The 15,981-nt window shown below is 39.4% G+C and overlaps 1 protein-coding gene across 2 annotated transcripts in view; it reads left to right on the top strand.

Moving 5' to 3' along the window:
• The window catches only part of LOC143902604 (uncharacterized), a 135,993-nt gene that overhangs the window by 1,305 nt on the left and 118,707 nt on the right, over positions 1-15,981 (top strand). The window lies entirely within an intron of this gene.

Here is a 15,981-nt window from a genome sequence, read left to right as displayed (position 1 = left end):
CCGAGAGCCGATCTCTCTCTCTCTCTCTCGATCTCGCGCACGGAGACCGGACATCACGCTCGCGAAATGCTTTTCGTGATGCTCCGGCGGTTTACGGTCCTACGTGTTATTTTGTTAAATCCGCGCACGGCCCCCGTCGCCGTCGCGTTCGGGCCGTTCCGTAATCGTGAGAGCCCCCGCGTTGACATTCCGAAAACGGCACGTCGATATACGTCGTATACCGTCGTTTCACCGTCAGCGACGGTTCACCGCCGAAATTCCATGCCGAAAAAATTGCGCGAGCCATCGCAACATCGCCGATATATCCGACACCGATTTGCGACCGAGGACAGGTTTCTTCCGGCTACGCTTTTTACACCTGTCCTTTTTTTTTTTTTTTTTTTTTCCCGTTCCATTCAAGTGACATGTTTACTACACGGATGACGGGTGGCAACTAATATACGTTTGAATAAATATTAATTTCGTTTAGAGTAAAACGTTCAAAAAGGAATTAAGATAAACGCACGTATCCTTGTTCGTCGTATCCACAACTCTTAAAATTTATAACATTAAACTACTACATATATGATATATCATTAAGTATTTCAATTACGTACTAATCTATTACTTTTATTATTTACCGCTATTTATAACTTGAACAATAACGCAAATATCGAGGATTTCGTCAACGTTGGTTTTTGTTCGAGATGTGTGAAAAAGGTAAAAGAGCGGATAATCTTGTAGGATGGCATCGGACATCGAGGTCGGAAACGCATGCTCCTTTGCGCCGAAAAGCGCGTTTTCGCCTCCTTCCCGTCGTCGGGAAAGGTCCATTTATTGTTACGTACTCCGCTGGCCGCGTAACGAGAGTATGCGCGTTGCGCGAAGCACGATCAATTTCGGAAGATCTGCCGTTCCGTATACGTTCGGCGCGGCGGTACGTACGCCGCGAAAGATGTCGCGCCGCCCCTTCCTGTCGCTCTATCGCGGTAGTTTATTATCCTTAAGTGCCGCTCCAGAGCACTCCTGCCTCTTCTTTCTACCTCGCTCTCCCTTCTGCCTCTGCCTCTTTCTCCCTCTCTCTCCTCCGGCCCTCTTGCGCACCGCCAATCTTACAAATCCCTCTTCTCTCGGACCGCGCGTCGCACACTCGTCACGCTCGCGCGTGTCCGTACGCGTATTTATACTCGCGCGCACGCGTCCACGTGAATGACGGACGAAGAGCACCGTCTCTAGTCTCTATATATGGGAACCAGTTCCGATTTACGCGTGACGCACTTATTACCGTAAGATCCAAGACCCTCATCCCGACAATATGCACCGGACGATGAGCATTCCAACGAGCGACGACGAGTCGCGTACGCGCGGTGGTCGGTTTCCTGTCATCGTTCGTAACGTACTTATAGTTACACGCGCGATAACGTTTACAAGTCGGGACGCGTCGTCGTACGGGATGATCCGGCGAAGGACGCAAATGTTCCTTGCCAGTGGATCTTAAAACTTTACCTAAATAGTTTACGTCAATAAGCGTGATTCTAATGATTATTCAGGCAGGTATTATTCAATGTCGGAATACGAATCTGGATTATCGCGAGAAACACGTCAAGAGAGTTACGAATAATTTCTCAATGTTTTCGATATTGAATTCGATGTTTAACTTTACAGCATTAACGTCGTAATCGACTTTCGGCGTTGAACGTTACGGTATTAATGGGAATAATGTGTCAGCAGTTTATTCAGTATGGAAGTAAACACGCACGGTACGCGGTATCCGCATACGCGGTGTGCTCGCAAGGGCAGTGCTTTCATAGCTGTCAGATAATATCAGCGGCTACATTGCCCCGTATATGATTTATATGCATTTAGTTCGGTGATTAATAAATATAGTTATCTGAAATCTGCTGCTCACCGTTACCTGTTCACTCAACGTTAAAATCTCTCGACAACCACCGAGAATCAGATCTGTATATTAACGCGTGACACATTATTTTTACTCGGAGTTTAATCCATTGACGAAGTATTTGTGTCTTTCCGGCGGATCATACACACGCGATTTAATCCAGCGACGTGGTGAAATCGTGCGGGCGGGACGACGGTACAGGTGTGTTTGCTAATGTGTCGTTGATGTCGGTCACCGTTAACGAGCTCGGTGCGAGGTGGACGAAACGCGAGATTCCCAAAAAGGAGACGTCGACAAAAATGTGGTGAAATATATGCGAAAACCCATTTATCTCGAAATGCCATCGCCTCGAGATTTCATTGGTCCAAAATAATGTAGAAGAGTAGAAAATTCCCGGAGGTTCTTAAAAGTCGCGTTAAGTCCGAAGACTGAAAGAAGCATGGCGAAGTACGTGAAAAAAGTAGGTAGAAGAGTCATCTCGATATGCCATCGCTTTGAGATTTCATTAGTTGAAATATTCGGAACTGACGTGCATAGAAAATTCCGAGAAATCGTTAAAAGTTGCGGCAGAAAATGAAACGCTATTTCAAAAATTTATCAGCGCGAATTCATGTATTTCATTGCACGGAAATGCCTTAAATTTTTGCTTTTTAATTATAATTAATAAAGATTAAAGTGGATAGATTACATTACGTAAAATTATATATTCACCTATATACACATATTTTAACATATTTCTGTTGCTTTTAATATGGAAAAATTCATATGCGAAAAATCATTTGCTCTAATGAAAAAATATGATCAGTATCTAATTTCTTCATTTAGTTAATTATAATTATAATTTAATATTCTTGTTTTTATTCCAAATGTTAATAAAGAATATGTTATTTGAAAAGGTAAAAAGAAAGTATAATTTTTAAATCTCAGGAAAAGGTTTAACAAATGATTAAATAAAAATGTTTAATATAAAATGATTAACAAACGATTTTTGCGGACTGTAATATTTGTATCTTTTTCTTTAATTAAAAAATTAATTTTAATATTTTTCGTATTGTTAAAAGTATAACGAAGATATTTCAGATGGTCAAGTTAGGCAAAACCCTACATATATTTGTTTCATATACATATACATATATCTTTCAAATTCCGATTAGTTTTCCATACATTTTTTTAATAAAACCTCGCATATTTGGGGGAATGATATTTTTCAACAATATTTCGGTACAATGAAAATCCACTGTGCCGCATTTATATGTACCTATATTCAGGATTATGATTTTTGGGATTTTTGCATTTTTACTGAACCACATTTCCATCATTGAAATATTATTACGTTTTAATTAATCTCCAGTTGACGCCGATTTTTCTGTCCTTAGCTTAAACAAACCAGATTATATTTAAAAAAAGTGTTCAATGCCCCAAAATAACTCGATACATGTTGTATCGAAAGGAAATAAAAGAGAGATTTTATGGTGAAGTGAAATTCGAGCTCACGTTGGTTGGCAGTAGCGATAAATCAATCATTATAGTGATATACATATGCATAAACACGGTTTAAAACATATCCCATTTCGACAATTCCGAAACAAACTTTAAAAGCAAATCGATCGCAACAACGAAACGGTTGTTGATCTTTGATTACATATTAACAACGTATGTGATACGCATCGAGCGTTTCGAAGCACGTTCAATAAAAAAACATAATATTTGCGCCGTTTGCGCGACGCAATGATCGAGCTGCTTTTATTTACAATCGCGGCGGGACTCGGTACGCCGATATACATATGTACATGGGAAAACTGAAAATGGAAACGTAGTTCAAATTGTCGAAACTGCCTGTAGTTTCATTGGCTTTTCGACGTGCCGATAATTTGCAGCGAAGTGACTAATTAATACATGAAACCAACGTACGAACGTTTGCCATTCGCATGTAAACTACGGTCGATATACGACTTTTTCGACGATATAGGGATATTTGAAAAATTTGTAGCTTGCGTTATTCTATTTTTCGTGAATTTAACTTTCGCATTCGCATTCGTTATTTACCGTGCATAAAGTCAGTCCCCGTATAAACAATTGAAAATGAAGAGATGCGCGCGCGTGTCGGTAAATATAATACACTGTATTTTATTTTATTCCAATAAGACAACTTTGATAAAAATTCAGTTTAAGGTTATCCATCTGGTTGTTATTTTTAATCATACATTGGGATCTCTGCTATACTCCAACGCCATTTAACCGGCCGTTCATCTGAATGTTGTTTAATCGAACGTTCGCTTGTTTGAACAACGTCGTTTAGCAAAAAAAGGGTCAATATTTTGTATATGCCGGGTTTAATTGCGTGCTCATATTTTTCTCTTCTTCAATCGTCATCTTTCATTCCACTGGACGTGCTTCGGCGAGGAATTAAATAATTGAATTTTATTAGCTTCATTTTTATTTTATTATCAATAATAACACATAATTTTTTCATATTAAAGTGTATTGTGCAAGAATCTTAATTATAAAGAGATCAGTTATCTTAGCAATTTTTCATATCACACGTTTTTGATGAAGCAGCCGGAATAACAAAACCGAGAATGGAACAAAACGTTGACAGCAAAAAAGCGCAAGTTTCTGTATATGTTTCAGTGCTCAAAATGGCCGTGTCAGTTTAATAGATGTGTTTCTCATTTAATTTGCACAATCGAAGTTTTTTGCATTTTGCGAAACACAATAAAAAGCGTTTCGTCCCCCGACTATATAGGGCTAAATTACGCGCGGGAAACGGGAAATGCAATTATGTGTGACAAATTGGCAACTGTATCGGAATAAATATTTGCTTCTTCACAAATATCGACGCAATCAGGTTGTTTCGCGCACTTTCCAAAGCCCTTCGAGAGTACTACTGAGATTAAAATTAAATCCATCGGGCGCAAGGGCGTGTTCTTCTCGCGCTCGATCGATTTTATTTTGCCCGAAAATGTACACCCGACGAGAACGAGTCGTGGTCGTCCTCTTTCCGTATTCCGGAGTGACGCAGGGAGTATATCGCGAAATAATGTATCACGCAGGTAACAGGTGTTCCTGCATTTTCTGTTCGTTTTGCAAAGAAAAACACGTGCTTCGCTTAACCAGCACCCACGCGCGACGGACACGGCCAACCGCGCGTACACAGCTTCACGAAGCGCAATATACCCGTTCTTGTCGCCGTACCGCCAGTATTTTGCCTATAAACAATTTTCTTAATATAGCTAACAGTACCATCATGCCGCTGAGATGAGATATAATTCATTGCAGAGACCCGAGAGAGAAAAACAGTCTCGCGCGGAATAAATGCTCTTTAAACGCAATTGCACCGCGATGTCCGCGCGCAATCGCATTAATTTCTATGAAGTCGTCATTAGCTCGTCGGAATAGGGAGTATACGATTATTTTACGCGCCAGATTGCCTTTCTTATTTGCCCTCGTCTAACGCAAATCCGAGGCTCTTTAAAGTTAACAGACGCGAAATTCAGAGGTGGAAGAGAAGAAACGATTGAATGACGTAAAGAAGTTGCAAAACATCGCGCTTCATGTCATTTCGAGGTGATGTTGGTAAAAATTTAAAGCTGAACATAATGCAGCGACATTTTAATATCGGACATTCAAAAAATTGTTGGAAAATGCGGTGTCCAGTGATGCAATTAACGGCACGATAACGCTTTATGACTCGTTATGTCGATCTGTATCCTGCCAACGTCGAAATTTCGATAAATTCGATTTCGAATAACGGAAATAACGCGTTCGCGGTCGATGCAACTTCGATAATTCCGAATACAATAATTCATTTTTACGGCCTCGTGCTGCATCGCGTTTCTCGTTTGCAACGAACCGGGTCGACGCTATTCCTCCTGCCGACAATTTTTCTATCTCGAGATTCGTATCTCGCGGAATATCATAATACGAGAAATAATGCGCGCATACCGCACACTGTTGACTTTGCCGTTTAAACTCGGCGAGAGACCGAATACGCGGCAAATATTGTGCACATACCGATAAGCGGTAAAGCGGTCAACGAAGAGTTTCCATACATAATCCATCTAATTTATCTGAATGCAGCTGTTATTTTGGTTGTGAAATATCAACGGATTCCCGAAATATTCGGCACGAGATAGCTTCTATTTATGATTAACATTATGATTTGAATTATGTTAATTGAAATTCTAAATACAAACAAAAACCTCGTTTAAGGTGGCTCTTTCGCGGACCCAGCTAGTCAAGTATAACAGTCCGTCATGAGGAAATTGAAAACAAACATATTGACAAACATTACACAACATCCCAATAATTATAATAATATAACATGATTTTACACACACGATTTAATCGTATTTAATTATTTATTAATTAAAAAAATATCACAATAGTATGTGCGGTTGGACTCGATTTAGGTTAGGTCAGGCATGACAGTAAGAGTAAAGCACGATGCGCGTGGATCCACTACTTATTTAACCTCATATATCAGAGCAAAACATTCGGTAAGCCCTTATTTTCACGGTATGTACGAAATCCGGAAACTTCAGGGAATATTTTAAGACATGATCGCTAAGTACATGTATTATTCGTTGAAACCTCGGACGTGGCGATTTGCATCGTTCTATCTTTCTCGTTCATTAGATGTAAACAAGGATAGAATGACAATGGCACGCTCCGCGAACGCATATTTAGAATGACTTATTTCTTGTAAAGTGTCGGTAACCTCGCTTGATTTTTTGTACACATGCCCCTTATTACTGTATATTTAACATATATCAAATTTAGGTATACCTATCTAATACTTGTTCTCACGAAAGGACCACCTTAACATTGATTCTCCAATGAAAAGTATAGATTAGGACAGAATTCACAAATGTAACGATAGTTTTATAAATTTAATTTTTTTATCTTGATATATATATATTTTTTTTTTCTTGAATACTTCAATTATAAAATCAGCAATAATGACATTATCATTATATAATTATATATATTATAATAAGTCTAAAGGTGAGATAAATAGGATATAATTAAACTAATTAATTTTAAGACTTTAAAAAACATTTTACCTTTAAAGGAATTCTTAATCTGTGAGAAACAGATATAGTTACGGATTAGTTAGCTAACATTTGTAAAATTATGATGTTTATGAGAATGGTGCAATCGACGCAATTATTATGCGTAATCAATTGGTACGGTAAATGAGCTTGTTCGTCACCCGTGATTACTCGGTGAAAAAGATAATTGTAACATCACTGATTGCTGATTAATGTTTGAGTGAATATTAAGAGACATGAATTTATGTATACCAACAATTATATAGAGTGCTTTATCGAGCGAAATTCCATTGTTATATAGAGTACTTTTGCCAAACATTATAAAACATCTATTTTGTTTTGTACGTTAAATTTTTTTACGTTAAATTTTTTTTTTTTTTTTTTTATAATGTTACCTCTTTAATTCTTTGTGATTAAAATAATTCTTTGTAATATTATAATTTTATCAAGGAGAATTAAAACTATTACCACTTGGGTTGATAGAAAGACTCTCAGGAATACAAAGATACATACCACTTGGTTTTTTTTTTTAGGTATATATTCTCTTTGTAATTGGCGCAGTATTAAAAGATTTCACATTTTTTTTTTTTTTTTTTTTTTTAATAGATACCACTTGTTATATTTAGGCTTTTTCGAAGTAGATATCACTTGGATTAAATAAAGTAACAATTTTGTAATTTAATAATTTTGTTTAAAAAAATTAAAGCTACTACCACCTAGGTTAGAATAGATTTTATTTATTTTTGAATAAAATTAATGATACTACCACTTGGTTTTTTTTTCGAGGTATTTATATACAGGAAAAATTAACGACGAAAAATATAAATTAACATAAAATTTACATGTAGTTAGCGCACGTTTACTTTAACAATGCCCAAGACATTTTGTATAGACATTTTGTATGTTAAATATCAGGGGATGGAAAGTTTGTACCTATACCTGATTTTAAAAGGACATTATACGCGTTACATTGGCGATGTTAGATAAAAATATTTTATATATACAGTTTGCTTCCCGCTGTGACGAGCGTAGGAAATTATCGTGTTATTTTGAGTAGAAAATATCTTATTAAGGAAAATCCATTCCAAATTAGTCATAGAATTTATAAAGATTGTGTATAGATTTGGGATGAACTTGAGATATGTACATTGTATATAGGCGTTACTTTATTTTCATGGTAAAATAATCGAACGATTAATAGGCGGCAAAATTAGGGTTAACGCCACTCTAAGATATTGGGAATATGGAAGGGAAACCTATCATGCTTCGAGTAGTTAATCATTCTTGGCAGGTAAATCGTTTCTCAAGTATGCGCGAGTGAACTAATATTTCTAGAGCAAATTGGTTATGAAAACAACAATTAATTAGTGACCGTCGATGGGAACACGTTAATGTAACTTTGAAACTTCGTACAGAGTGTATATAAACTGCGAGTACAATCTTTAAGACTCAACTGAGCTTATTGAACGGAACAAAGAAGTTCCAAACAATACGTGGTTTCAGAAATATCCTGTTTTTAAGTTGAAAATATAAATTCTCACGATACTTTATAACTTTTTGATTCTCTAATACAGTCTATACGATCTGCTGTAGGATGTAGTTACGTAAAGAATTGCCGACTTACAAATTGAAAAGCTGAATATTTTCAGTAATTACTAGTTTCCGGACATATGCTTATTAAGACTTGCTTGTTCCTTCCAATGACCTCCATTAATCTCTCAAGTTTGCACGTGTAGTTTATTTACACTCTATATAATATCCTGCGCATACGAGGCTGGACTCTCTCGTTGGCGGAGAGTGCAGCGCGAAAGCGGCAACGGGAAGAGGAGAAGAAAGAACGGCTTCTCTGTGTCCGGTGGATTCGTTACTTCTGCACGTAGGAGCGGCCCGCCGTGCGTAAAGCGGCGTAACGTTTAACTTCTTGAAACCTGACGATGTTTAATGAGACGTCAAGAATTTGATGCGAGTTTCGAAGGCAGTCGCATAAGCACACGGCGGTCTTATAAAGACGGCCTTTATATTTGAGGCGCTCGGAAATTCAGTGAGCATGTGGCAACGCCGAGGATCAGTCTTTCTCTCGCGCTCCTCTTCGATTTCTCGGTTGTATCTTTCTCCACCGACACCACACACATACACCGGCGGCGGCCACACGTAACCACCCATCGTTCCCGTAGCGAAGTTTCTTCCTCTTCTTCTACCTTTACCACGCTACCACCTTGCACCCCATCCACCCGACGTGCTCTTTTATTTTATTATTCGACCCGACCTCGGCGAGTTAGGCTGGTTGCCTCGGCGTATATACCGCGCGGGAGAGACCTCTCTTCTTCTTCCTTCTCTCTCTTCCTCTCTTTCTCTTCTTCCCTCTTCTCCTTTCTCTCATCTCCGCGACCGCCGCTCGCTTCTCGACTAACGGAGAAACTGGAATCTCGGCGTCGAATACGAGGATCTTCTGCTGCTCCTGCCGCTGTTGCTGCTGTTGTTGCTCGCTGTGCTCCTTACCTCTTCTCTTCTGCCTTCGCCACCTTCTCCTCGAAGCTCGTTTACAATTAGTTTGTCTTGGTTTCGGTACGTCTCGTCGTCGAGAGGATCCCTCTTGTGTCATTTTATTATTCGTTTTACGCTATCGACACGTCTCCGTCGCGTCGACGAGGTCGCGCATATTAAAATCATGCACGGAATTCCAGAAAAAATAGGAATCGCGGAATCTAACTCGAATTTACACGATTCGCTTTCCTGATTATTCCTTATTCCCGATGAAGCGTCGAAAACGGAGAATTGGTGTTTCCAGAATAATTATCACACATTGAATTGTTGTTTGTCAAAGAATGAAAGAAGGCTAATCTCATTTGGAAGCTTTAACGCATATTAAAATTATACAATAAAATCCGTGAAGAAGAGTGCGTGTAACATAAACCAATTTTATATGATTGCCTCTTAATAATCTCCAAAACGAAGCATTAAAATGTAAATCAAGTTAGCGTGTTGTTTGTTAAACGATGAAAAGATAAGATCGTAAGAGGCTTTTACGCATATTAGAATAATGCATAGTTAGTTGGAAATCCCGTGAGAATTACATGTACCAGCTTAAGACGAATTTACACGGTTCACTTTTGAGCATTATCCCGCATATATATCATCAAGAAATGGATTAGGTAAACAGATATTCACCGAAAATGTTCAACTGAAAGAAGTAAAATCGTTATCTGCATTCAATTTGGCCGATCGCGTATGAGAATCTGTAACAGCGCCAAAAATTTGGTGAATTATTTGGCGCTCGGCGCCGTTAAAACTTCTCGTATGTACATTTGCTGTAATACGCGAAATGAATCATCTAAAGTGAATCATATAAAAGTGAATCATGTGTAAATGTTATCTCAAAAAGTATATTAGAGGATAACGCACATAGTGCAATATTGTTGATGCGGTATATAACAACGTGTTATCATAAAATTAAAACTAAAATTTTTATTAATCGATATCTTGTATATGAAGTGACAAAACTCTACGAAGAGTAGGTTACCTTTGTTATCAAATATTGGGAAATTAATTGCATTATGTGTACTAGCACCATCGTTATAGCCGGGCGGAATGAAAAGAGGACAGTATTCAAACGGCTGAGAGACGTGCATTCTTTAGTTCGAGCTTTTTTTTCAAAAGTCTTGAATGCCCCGAGGAAGCGACACAGGAATGCATTGTGGGTGGTTCAATCCTTCGATGTTACTGTAAACAAAAACTCGTTCGTCCAATGTGCTCGCTCTCGACAATTTGGGATGGTCACCATGAGTTGAACCGTGTTAAATTCCGGCTTTAACCGCGCCAGGATTTTTCATAACGCGATTTCCTTTCTCTCTTGTCTTCTTCGTCTCACGCTTCTTCGACCGCGCCCTTCGAGCTGCAACGAGCTCGAATCGTCCGTGCAGATCCTGTGCAAGGTGCATCGCGCGTAGCGACGGGCTTGATCCAATTGAACCGTTGCGAACCACCGTGGAGAGCTATCCAGAAATGGTTGGAATCGACGTGACGGCTGAACTCTTTCCTCTTCCCCCCTCTCTCTCTCTCTCTCTCTCTCTCTCTCTCTCTCTCTCTCTCTCTCTCTCTGTCTGTCTTTCCCTTTCTCTCTCGCTGATTTTATTTTCTTCCATGCGAAAAGATAGCGAATACTAACTTTACATAATAACACGGAAGTGGCGTCAGACCGAGACGGGAGTACTCGTCTCATTTTTTGCTGTTGCTTTTTCTCTTTTCGGTGATTCGAACTTGCCAGTTTTAGAAACGACTTACGTTACGCTAGTTAAAGGAATTCAACGATGTCGCTGTGAGATCACTTATATTTCTATATCACATTTTTTATTAAGTCTATATCTCGATGGCAATTATATCATCAGTAAAGATTGGAATTTATTTCAGAAAATATATATTGCTGCATATCTTTTATATTACTGCGTTCTACTCATAAAACTACCAAATGATGCAATTAGAGAATCCGGTATTTATAATTGCAAAGTGGAAGTTGGAGGCTGCGTCTTTGCCATGTTTTCAAAAATTTATTATTTATAATAATATCTCGAATGACCATGGAAATGCATTCTGTGATCTTTTTTACATAATATGACATTTGTTATATGATGTGTGAAATGCGCAGTTTCTTTTATTGTCGTTGAAAATTTATCTTTGACACGTGTCTTACGACTTTCCACTTGATAATCCTGTACAAACTTCATGCGATTTGTCAGGAATTAAAGATATAGAATGTACGTGCAAGACGTATCGTATAACTACCGAGCTTGATCTAATTCCCGACTCGTAACGTTCGATCAGCATTAAATGCGCTTGTTCGGCGTTTTCAACGCACGCATGAGTAACCGACGATTCGACACGCGCGATCGTAAACTTTCGTCGTCTTCGTATAAGTATTTAATACCGTTAACATGACTCGTACACACAGAACGAATGGACAAATCTTTTACTACTATTAACCCTTTAGATGGAAACGCCGTACACGTGTTCACGTAGCCCTAGGATCAAGACCTTCACAATAAAGACAAGTGAAATTTTAAGGGGCGTTCAATTAAGCCTCCTCGCTGCTAATTTACGACATCGTTATTTCATGCTGATTTACATGGAAGTAATGAATCTGGGTAATATATGTCGTAAATGCAACGCGTTTCTGTCTTGTCAATAATTTTGAAAATGCAGTTTAACGTGACGTAAAGGGTTAAATGCGTAAATTCCTCTTCTTATCTGTATGATCTGAGTTTCTTCACGTTTAAGTTTTACGACATGAGAAAACTGGTGATAGGGGGAATCTTTTATCGTCTGAAATATAAATACAGCTATATGTTTGAGAGAAAATATGTATAAATACTATATACTATATTTTTAGGAATATAATTGCAGATACAGAGATTCGAAAAAAGAAATATATTATTTAAGAAATGCTCATATTACTCATAATTTTAAGTTTAATGGCAATTTGTAGTTTTAAGTTTTATGATGGCAATCTTCTCACATCAAACCGAGTGTTTCATTTTATATTTACAGTTACAGTCGATTTAACGAAAATGTCGAGAAAGATCGTCATTTGTTGCAATTTCCGATTCTTAATATCACATACTTTTACAAGTAAAACCTTAAAATTCTATTACACAGTAAATTTTATTTGAAATTAACTAAAGAATGTGTGACTTTGTTATCTAGTTGGCCCTCTGAAGTTTAATTCGCCAAAAGCCTTTCGCCCAAGAAAAGTCCAAGTTGCTCGGGGAATGCGATTAAAATTGAAGTCACGAATTGTAGAACGTCTTGTATATATACGTTAAGTTAAGAATTAAATCCGCCCGTTGATATCAAATCCTGTCCAGTAAATGTAAAAATAAATGTGTCAATGCCGGGACACTTAAGACCTATGTCTGGGACACCTTTATCATTTTAGTTCTTAAATAAGTCTAACGCAAATTAAAATTAAAGATAAAAATATTAATACAAGAAAAATATTTTTATCTTTGATTCTTTTGACTTTAATTCGCGTTACAACTTATTTAAGGATTAAAATGATAAAAATGTCTAGACATAGGTATACGTGTCCAGGCATTGGTACATTTACCTTAATGCTATCACACTAATGATAACGCGAATGTATAAAATTCAAAAAATTCACTCCGTTGAGCTACTGTACAGATTTTTTTCCGTTAGGGCAGTTTATTCGTGAGGCAAAATGTGATTCTCACTCGCGATTCTCGTGTCGTATGGTCGTACAAAAGGAATTAACTCCGATGGTATTCGAATCGCGGTCGCCTCGATCCCTAATCGGTCGAACGGCCGCGCGTTACGCGGTTCGTCCTGGATATTCCCAGGATTCCCCTGGCGTCACGTCGCGCCGTGTTGTGTCGTCTGGGATCCCCGTCATCGTCTCCGGGGTTACTCGCTACCGTACACGACAATGGCAAAACACATAAACGAGTTTTCGGTACGTTAATCCAATGTCGAACGTAATTCCTGCACCGCGCGGAGCTGAGCGGAGCGGAGCGGAGCGAAGCGAGCGCATCGTGGCCTCCCTACTGGTGGATGACCCCGTGGACTTTCATCCGCGTGCACACACGCGTGCACATGCGCGCTGCACCGCTCTTCTCCCGCCTCGCCATCATTGTACACGTATATAATACACATGCTTTATCGGGCCGGACCGGTCGTTAGAACTTTAAAGCGAGCGGGGAAAAGAGGAGGGCACGCGCTTTGTTTTACGACTATTTTCCTCTCCTCGTTCCTTCGTTCCTTCTCCTTCGGTTATGTGTGTTTTTTTCTCTCTGTTTTCGGTTTGTTGTTTCGGGCGTTTACAGAGCCGCCGTATATTCGGAACACGCTCCGCGAGACGAGACGGAGCGGAATACTTAGAATTCAACGATCCCCGCTGGGAACGCAGCCGATGTGCGGTGGATATTCGCTCGATGAAACTCATACTCCGGAGATTGTTGCTTGTTTAATCCCGGCATCGCTACGTTTCCCGGTGATTACGTTTACCAGCGTGCAAGTGTCGTCGTCGTTGTCACGCGCCGCCGTGTCTTTGGAAGGCGGAACCGATAACGCATCGTTAATCGGAAACTCGGCGAAGGGCTCGTCGTATAGTTGGAGGGTATAAAGGCAATATGAGACAATTTGCACTACGACCAGACATTAGAAACTTATTTTTTTTTTTTTTAATTTTATATTTAACGCAAATATAATATGATATATAGGCTCTCGTTTTCTTCATATTTAAAACTTTCTTACAATTCGAGTTACGTTCGGTGCATTATTATGTATTACAATATAATCGTGTAATAAAAACAATTTATTTGACCGAGATTTTATTTATGAAAGACAACAATATATTGATTTAATTATATAAGTAATTAAAAGCATTTTTTCTTTTTATCGTGATTTAAGGAAGATTTAAAAACAGTTTCATTAACCTAATGATATTAATTAACGACAGTGCAATTTCATATTGTATGTACACGAATCACGCGAACTCCATTTATCCTGTTACATGTGCAAGATATCACTACGTATGTCTTTTGTTTTTATCAGTTATTATTATCGAATATGGATCTGATTGCGATTTAGTTAAACTTTAATTAAATTATCACACGATAAAAAGTGCCAATCCGCATATCAAAATATCATAAACAATTTGCTAACGCGACTACGAGTAAACCGTATTTTTCTTTGCTGTCTAATATTGATCAAAGAGAAATAATTATCTACTATCGAAAAATCATATCGGTATATCGAGCTGTGCCCGAGAGCACAAAGAGTTAATACGCGAATGTCAACGGATTCGGTAGTATACGCCGCGTCGTCGCTCCGGCCAGCCCGCGCGTTGGTGACACGCGTTTAACGCGATCGATAGGGGCGCGTAAACGCCGGGCGATCTGTCTCTCGCGCGCCGAAAAATACGCGACCGCCGATCCGGGGCGGATCCTCTCTGCGGCAGGGCACGGCGGGGCGCGGTGCGGTGCGGTGCCCTGGTTGCATTATGGAAATCAGCGGGAATCGTATAACGCCGGGTATGCGAGACACGTGAATTAAACACGTAATACACCGACTCGCGCGGTGCACCTGTCGCGCATGCAAATCACTTAAGCCGTCGCGAGAGCGAACGAGCGAGCGAGCGAGCGAGCGCGCGCGGCCGGTTTCCGAGCTTTTTCGGTGAACGAGGCGGCGATGTGTGCGCGTTGCATATGTGCACGCACAACACGCGCGCGTGTGAGCGGATTGCAGCGTGTGCGGGCGTGTGCGAAGCGCGCGTATATCGCGTATCGCGAGTATATTAGCGAGTATCCTGCGCGGCCCATTCGCGAGGGCCGGGGATTATTTATCGAGGAATTTCGCGATCGGCATACCGCGCCACGGCAACCACTGCGGCGATCGTTTGTAATTTTTTCCGGCTCTAAGAACTGTTAGATCCTACCGCCAGAAAAGATATCAATGATCGTCGTGCGGGTAGGATTGGTAGTCGTGCACACATATACGCGTTTCATTCGTTGTTGCTGTTTACGTCGTTTGCTCCGCGCTGTCGATTTAATTCTCGTTCGTGAAACCATCGATTTCCGATTTTCTCGACTTTCCGTAACGACGCCGGCATAAAAACGACTCGGAGAGGTTTCGCTGGGGTGCGTTTTATGTTTTCGATTCCTGGCAGCTCTCGACGTCGCTCCCGAAACTGTTGTAAATCGAAAACGAATACTTGCGTTGGTATGGATGATAGGAAAATCTGGAACAGTCGAGGAGTAAAGCGAAAATCTAGAATTTTAGGACGAATAAGGAAATGTTTTACGAAGCATAATAAACGCAGAGAAGAAACAATTTATCTTCAAATGCAGATAATATTTCTTAAGCGCGAATCCAAGCAAGAGTGCGCGAAAATGAATAAACAACTTGCTTAAAAGTGCAAACATCGCTAGTACATTGTTCAGTCATGTTCGTTCGTGTTCGGCGACTTAAGTCCGGCTTAGCATGTCTTTTTCCTTAATGAACATATTTGTGTCGCAAATTTTACATTATTATCAACTA

The sequence above is a fragment of the Temnothorax americanus genome, unplaced genomic scaffold (genome assembly GCF_048541705.1).
Source record: "Temnothorax americanus isolate GAGA-0224 unplaced genomic scaffold, ASM4854170v1 Scaffold4, whole genome shotgun sequence".
Taxonomy (NCBI): domain Eukaryota; kingdom Metazoa; phylum Arthropoda; class Insecta; order Hymenoptera; family Formicidae; genus Temnothorax; species Temnothorax americanus.
This window is presented reverse-complemented; position numbering and strand designations above follow the sequence as displayed.